Raw genomic sequence first — 6,154 nt, 5'->3', positions numbered from 1 at the left:
GATTGAACTTTTAATCCACACCAATAAAATTCATCAAATTAAACATTTAGTACAAATCTACCTAGTCATGATTTTTGTTCAAATTCCTATCCAACTCATATATATATTATTTCTTTTTCTTATTGGCGTAGGATTTATCAACGATAAACGCCACTGAAATTCAGATTCGGGTGGAGAAGGGGGCTAGGCCCCGAAGGAATTTCAGAGACTAGGGAAGAAGATATGTGAATTATAGGGCTAGGGCAAGGAAAAATCAAAGACCCATCAAAATTGGCCATTAACGAGCCTTGACTAGGCCAATATTGAAAAAAGAACTTCTCTCGTTGAAGAAAAAAGACATTTGTGTCTTAGCATATTTTTATTGTAAAAAAAGAATATAATCAATTATCTATATGTAAAATTATACGATATACATATTATTTGATAATTTAACAAAAAAAAAAAATCCATTTAAAAACTTCAGCAAGTAAAAAATAAAATGAAAGAAGGTAGATGAAACAAATAAAAGTGTCACCAATCAAAATTGTGGTGAGAATGAATATAATCCATACATTTCTAATTAAAAAAATTGAATTTGAATTTTAGAGGCGAAAAAAATATTATTAACGAATGATTCCTCCTTAAATAAATAGTAATTAAAATTAATCAAAATCTCAACATAAGTATCAAACACGTAGGGGTGAAAAGACAAAAAGTTACTATAAAAAAAGAACAAGAGAAAATGTCGAGAAAAAAAAAATCTAAAAGAAAGAATTGGAGAATGATTGATATGTCACTATTCACTAGACGGCTAAATAAGAGCAAATATTAAAAAAAGGGGAAGAACATATAACTTTATTTCTTTTTGTTATTTTTAAGGAAAGAAAAAGGGCGTTTGTGCTCTAGTATTGTTTAAACTTTAATATAATGTTAAAACAAATCTTGTAGTATTATTAGATCATTATATAATATAATCAATGTAATTTCTACAAGTTTATGTATTATCACGACCCAGACCATCGTGATTGGCACCTACACTAACACTCCGGTGGGAGAACCACTACTACAACCTAACCAAGCAAATAATCTAAAAACTAAGGCAATTAAGTTATGGAAGCAAGTTAATTAACTAACAAGTGTGGAGATTTAATACCTAGAACCTGAAAGTCAATGTACCAAAACATCTAAACAAATGATCCAAGTCTAAACAAGAAGGGATACATCCCCAAACTAATGAACTAATCAACTAACTCTAACAAATATCTAAGTCCGGAAATGATGGACATAAACGAAAGAGAATATCATGGCATCCCGGAAGAATTGACTCACCCTTGAATTCGAAGCGACGATCACTAATCTTCTAAGCGAGGTCTATCAATAGTCGCGTGAAGATGCCCTGTACTCAACAAAAATAAGAGCAAGTGCAGAATCAATACACAATCACAATGTACTAGTAGGATCATGCAGCTATCCCACAAGTGCAACATAAACAAGTCCAACAACATTATAATCACATGCATATATATCAACATATACAATATTATCAACATTCACGAACAACGAACACCTTCACATTTTATGTCAAATCATTGGTCCTCTCATGGAATCCAAACCCAAACAATTAGCATGTTGGAACATGGCAATCGATCCCATATTTATGCCGGAGTGTGGCAACCGATCCAATATTTATGTCGGAACGTGGCAACTGATCCCATTTTTATGCCGGAACATGGCAACCGATCCCATTCACACAACACAATCACAATCACAATCACAAGTATATCATCAAGATCATACATTTAAGTCATGATTTCATGGCATTCATAGATTCTCTATCTCATTTACAACAAGTGTGATCAACATTGCAACATTCATACATATACAAGTATCATAATGAAGCAAGAACAAGCACACATCACACAATCATAGAATCACAACTATCACCTACCTCGAAACAAGCTTAAACCCTAAGAAACTTGATCCTTCCCTTTTTGGATTCGTTCTGCTTGTTCATGGTCTACAAACAATTACAATAACACGGGAATCAACAAACAATCTCTAATTACCCGAAACTATAACAATTTTATGAACCCTAGATCAAACCCATGATCCCAACTAACCAATTTAGGGTTGTTTTCACCATAAAATCTATAACAAAACCCTTCCCCGTCATTATTCACCCATTCTATTAGGTTCTACGGATCGAAAAAAAGGATTTGGGGAGTAAAAAGTTTACCTTTAGCCTCAAGAATGGTGAAAAATTAGTAAGAGTCGCCTGGGGGTCATTCCTTAGCTCAAAAAGTTGAAAAGTGCATAATGAGGTTGTTTTGGGGTTTATTAACGACATTAAGTCATGTTTGGCCCGCCACAGCGGCCCTCATCCCGTTGTACCAGCGGTGCCAAAGCGATCCAAATCCCCGCTAGAGCGGCATTCTCGAACCAGTGAACTATTCCTCTTTCCCCTACGATTTTTAAGTCTCGTCGTACCCGTCACAACCCCCCATATCCCGCTGTAGCGTCCCCACCAGAGCGGCCATACCCAGCGCCAAAGCGGCATTTTCGAAACAGAGAGCTATTTTAAAGAATTCCAAACCCCCATTCCACAACACACTTCTAACCCACGACGCTCAGAAAATATCATTCACGCTAAGATCGATTCCCAGAGATCTACTCACCCAAATTCAATTCCGTAAAGTCATACGGTTTCCTTCACAAGTTATCTAACTACTCATACAATCAAACTCAAAAACAACTCACCCAATTGTTACAAGATTTCCCCACACCTCAAGAACTCCGATTTTGTCCAAATCTGGACAAGGTTGGGAAAATACAAATACTACGAAAAAGTTTTTCCAGCCTCAAATTTTCACATGTTGAAATTTCTGTAACGACGAAACCTGGTCGTTACAATAGATACCAATTTACCCATCACTCGTCCGCGAGTGACAAAACTTGGAAAAAGTAGGCTAAGGAAAGAATGAAGTAGTAACTGATTCGACGAACAATTGGAAATACTTGTCTCACATGTCCCTCGATTTTCCAAGTAGCTTTCTCAACTGGACGATGCTTCCATTGAACTTTCAATGACTTAATCTCCTTGGTCCTCAACTTACGCATATCACGATCAAGAATAGCAATCGGTTCCTCCTCATATTGGAGGTCTTTGTCTAGCACAATTGAGTCTCACTTAATGATATAATCTTCGTCACAATGATATCTCTTCAGCATAGACACATGAAATACCGGATGAACACCAGATATATTAGGGGGTAAAGCCAATTTATACGCCACCGGCCCTACACATTCAAGAACCTCAAATGGACCAATATATCGCGGACTTAACTTGCCCTTCTCACCAAATCTTATCACCCCTTTCATGGGTGTACCTTAAGAAGAACGTTCTCATCAGTCTGAAATTTCATGTCTCTTACCTTATGATCTGCATACTTCTTCTGTCTACTCTGGGCTGCTAAAAGTTTAGCTTAAATACTCATCACCTTATCTTGAGCATCCTTCACTAAATCAACCCCCAAAGGTTTCACATTTCCAGCCTCGAACCAACCTATGGGTGACCTACATCCCCCCATATAATGCCTCAAATGGTGTCATGTCAATGTTGGAGTGATAACTATTATTATACGAAAACTCACACAAAGGTATGAATTTATCCCAATACCCTCCAAAATCAATCACATATGCCCTCAACATGTCTTCCAATACTTAAACAGTCCTCTCAGATTGTCCATTCGTATGTGGATTAAAGGTTGTACAAAAAGTGAGTTGTGTGCTCAATTCATCATGCAATTTTCTCCAAAATTTGGAAGTGAATTGGGTACCAGGATCTGAGATGATAGAAAGGGGCACCCCATGCAACCTCATTATCTCTTTCACATACACCTTAGCCAATTGTTCAACGTTATAATCTATTCTTACTAGAATGAAATGGTTGACTTAGTCAATCTATCAACCACTACCTAAATAGAATCGAATTTCCCCAAAGTCTTGGGAAGACCAACAACAAAATCCATAGCTATTCTTTCCCATTTCCATTCCGGAATTGGCATTTTCTGAAGTAAACCTTACAGGCCTTTGATGCTCATATTTCACTTGTTGGCAATTTTGACACTTCGCCACAAACTCCACTATGTCTTTCTTCATGCCTGACTACCAATAAATTCATTTCAGATCTCTATACATCTTGGTCACACCCGGATTAATAGAATATCGTGAACAATGAGATTCTACTAGCAATTTTTTAATCAAGCCAACAACTCGAGGAACACAAATCCTCTATTTTACACTGAGTACACCATAAAGATAATGTCGCCAGATCTTAAAAGCAAATACTACCGCCGCCAACTCCAAATCATGGGTTGGATAATTTCTCTCATGCACCTTCAATTGGTGCGACGCATAGGATATAACATTCTTATCCTGCATTAACACAGCGCCCCAATCCAGAATGAGAAGCATCATAATAAACTATAAAATCCTTACCTTCCACCGGTAATGCTAGGATAGGTGTGGTGGTCAAAAGAGTCTTGAGCTTTTGAAAGCTCTCATCACATTTTTCAGTCCATTCAAATGGTATCTCCTTTTTGGTCAAATTGGTCAAGTGAGTAGCAATTGAAGTAAAATTCTTAACAAATCGACAATAATATCTAGCGTGTCCCACAAAACTCCTAACCTCCGTCACAGAGCCAGGCCTAACCCAATTCCTAACCGCTTCAATCTTTTGAGGATCTACCATTACACCTTCTTTTGACACTACATTCCACAAAAATGCAACTGATTTCAACCAAAATTCACACTTTGAAAATTTGGATTATAACTTTTGTTCCCCAAGAACACTCAAAATAGTACGAAGATGATTGTCATGCTCTTCTTCACTTTTCGAATAAACCAAAATATCATCAATAAAAACTATCACAAAGGAATCAAGAAATGGCTTGCACACCCTATTCATCAAACTTATGAAAGCTGCAGGCTCATTGGTCAAACCAAAAGACATAACCAAAAACTCATAGTGCCCATAATGAGTTCTAAACGTCGTCTTGGGCACATCCTCAGGCCTAATTTTCAATTGATGGTAACCGGATCTTAGATCAATCTTTGAGAAAATAGTTGCACCTTGCAATTGGTCAAAGAGATCATTTATTTAGGCAAGGGGTACCTATTTCGAATAGTGACTCTATTTAATTGCCAGTAATCTATGCACATTCTCATGCTACCATCATTCTTCTTAACAAACAAAACTAGAGCACCCCATGGGGAAGCACTAGGGTGAATAATTCCCTTATCAAGGAGCTCTTAGATTTAAGCCTTAAGCTCTCTTTATTTTGTCGGCGCCATACGATATGAAGGGATAGAAATGGGACGAGTACCAGGCTCTAAATTAATGCAAAAATCTATATCTCTATCCGGAGGCATACCAGGCAAGTCATTAGGAAACACTTCACTAAATTCAGACACCATAGGAATAGACCCAATGGATGGAGCCTCAATCTCAACATCCCTAACATGAGCCAAATAAGCCAAACAACCCTGCTATACTAATTTACTACCCCGAATGGAGGATATAATCTTAGCTTGCTTAGGTGAAACGACCCCAAAAATGCCCGAAAATGTGCTTCGGAAACACCTATAATTGTATTTTCCATATATCTCAAAATCCGTGCATTATTTTGGAAATTCGACTTCATATTCTTATTCAGGGGGTCAAATTGAGTGGGAAATGGGTCTAACCCGAATTTTAGAGCAACCGTATCAAAATTCAAAAATCGCAAAAAATGCGATTTGGAGGGTCAACTTTAAAGGGGCATATCTCTTAGAACACAAGGAACTGGAAGGGCCACCACATATTAAATTAAAGCTCTTTGAGTTATCTTTCCAATGCAATTGGTTTCACCTCATTTCGAGTTAGGATGAAGGAGTTATGATCATTTTCGTAAAACCTGTCCGGGCAGAATTGCAATTTCCAGAGAGCTAAGTTACTGTAGCGGGCTGGGGACGTTTTTCTTTTATAAAAAAAAGATATGTCCCATACTTAGTTATATTTCTTTCTAGCTTCAAAACACTCAAAAACACTCTCTAAGCCCTCTTCAAAATTTCACCAAGATCTTCAACCAAATTCAAAGATCTCAAGCTCTAATTTCGGATTCAAGACTCAATCTCA

This window comes from Solanum verrucosum, unplaced genomic scaffold (assembly GCF_900185275.1).
Source record: "Solanum verrucosum unplaced genomic scaffold, falcon-dt-bn FXZP01000073.1, whole genome shotgun sequence".
Lineage (NCBI taxonomy): Eukaryota > Viridiplantae > Streptophyta > Magnoliopsida > Solanales > Solanaceae > Solanum > Solanum verrucosum.
The sequence above is the reverse complement of the archived record's forward strand: the minus strand, read 5'-3'. Positions refer to the sequence as shown.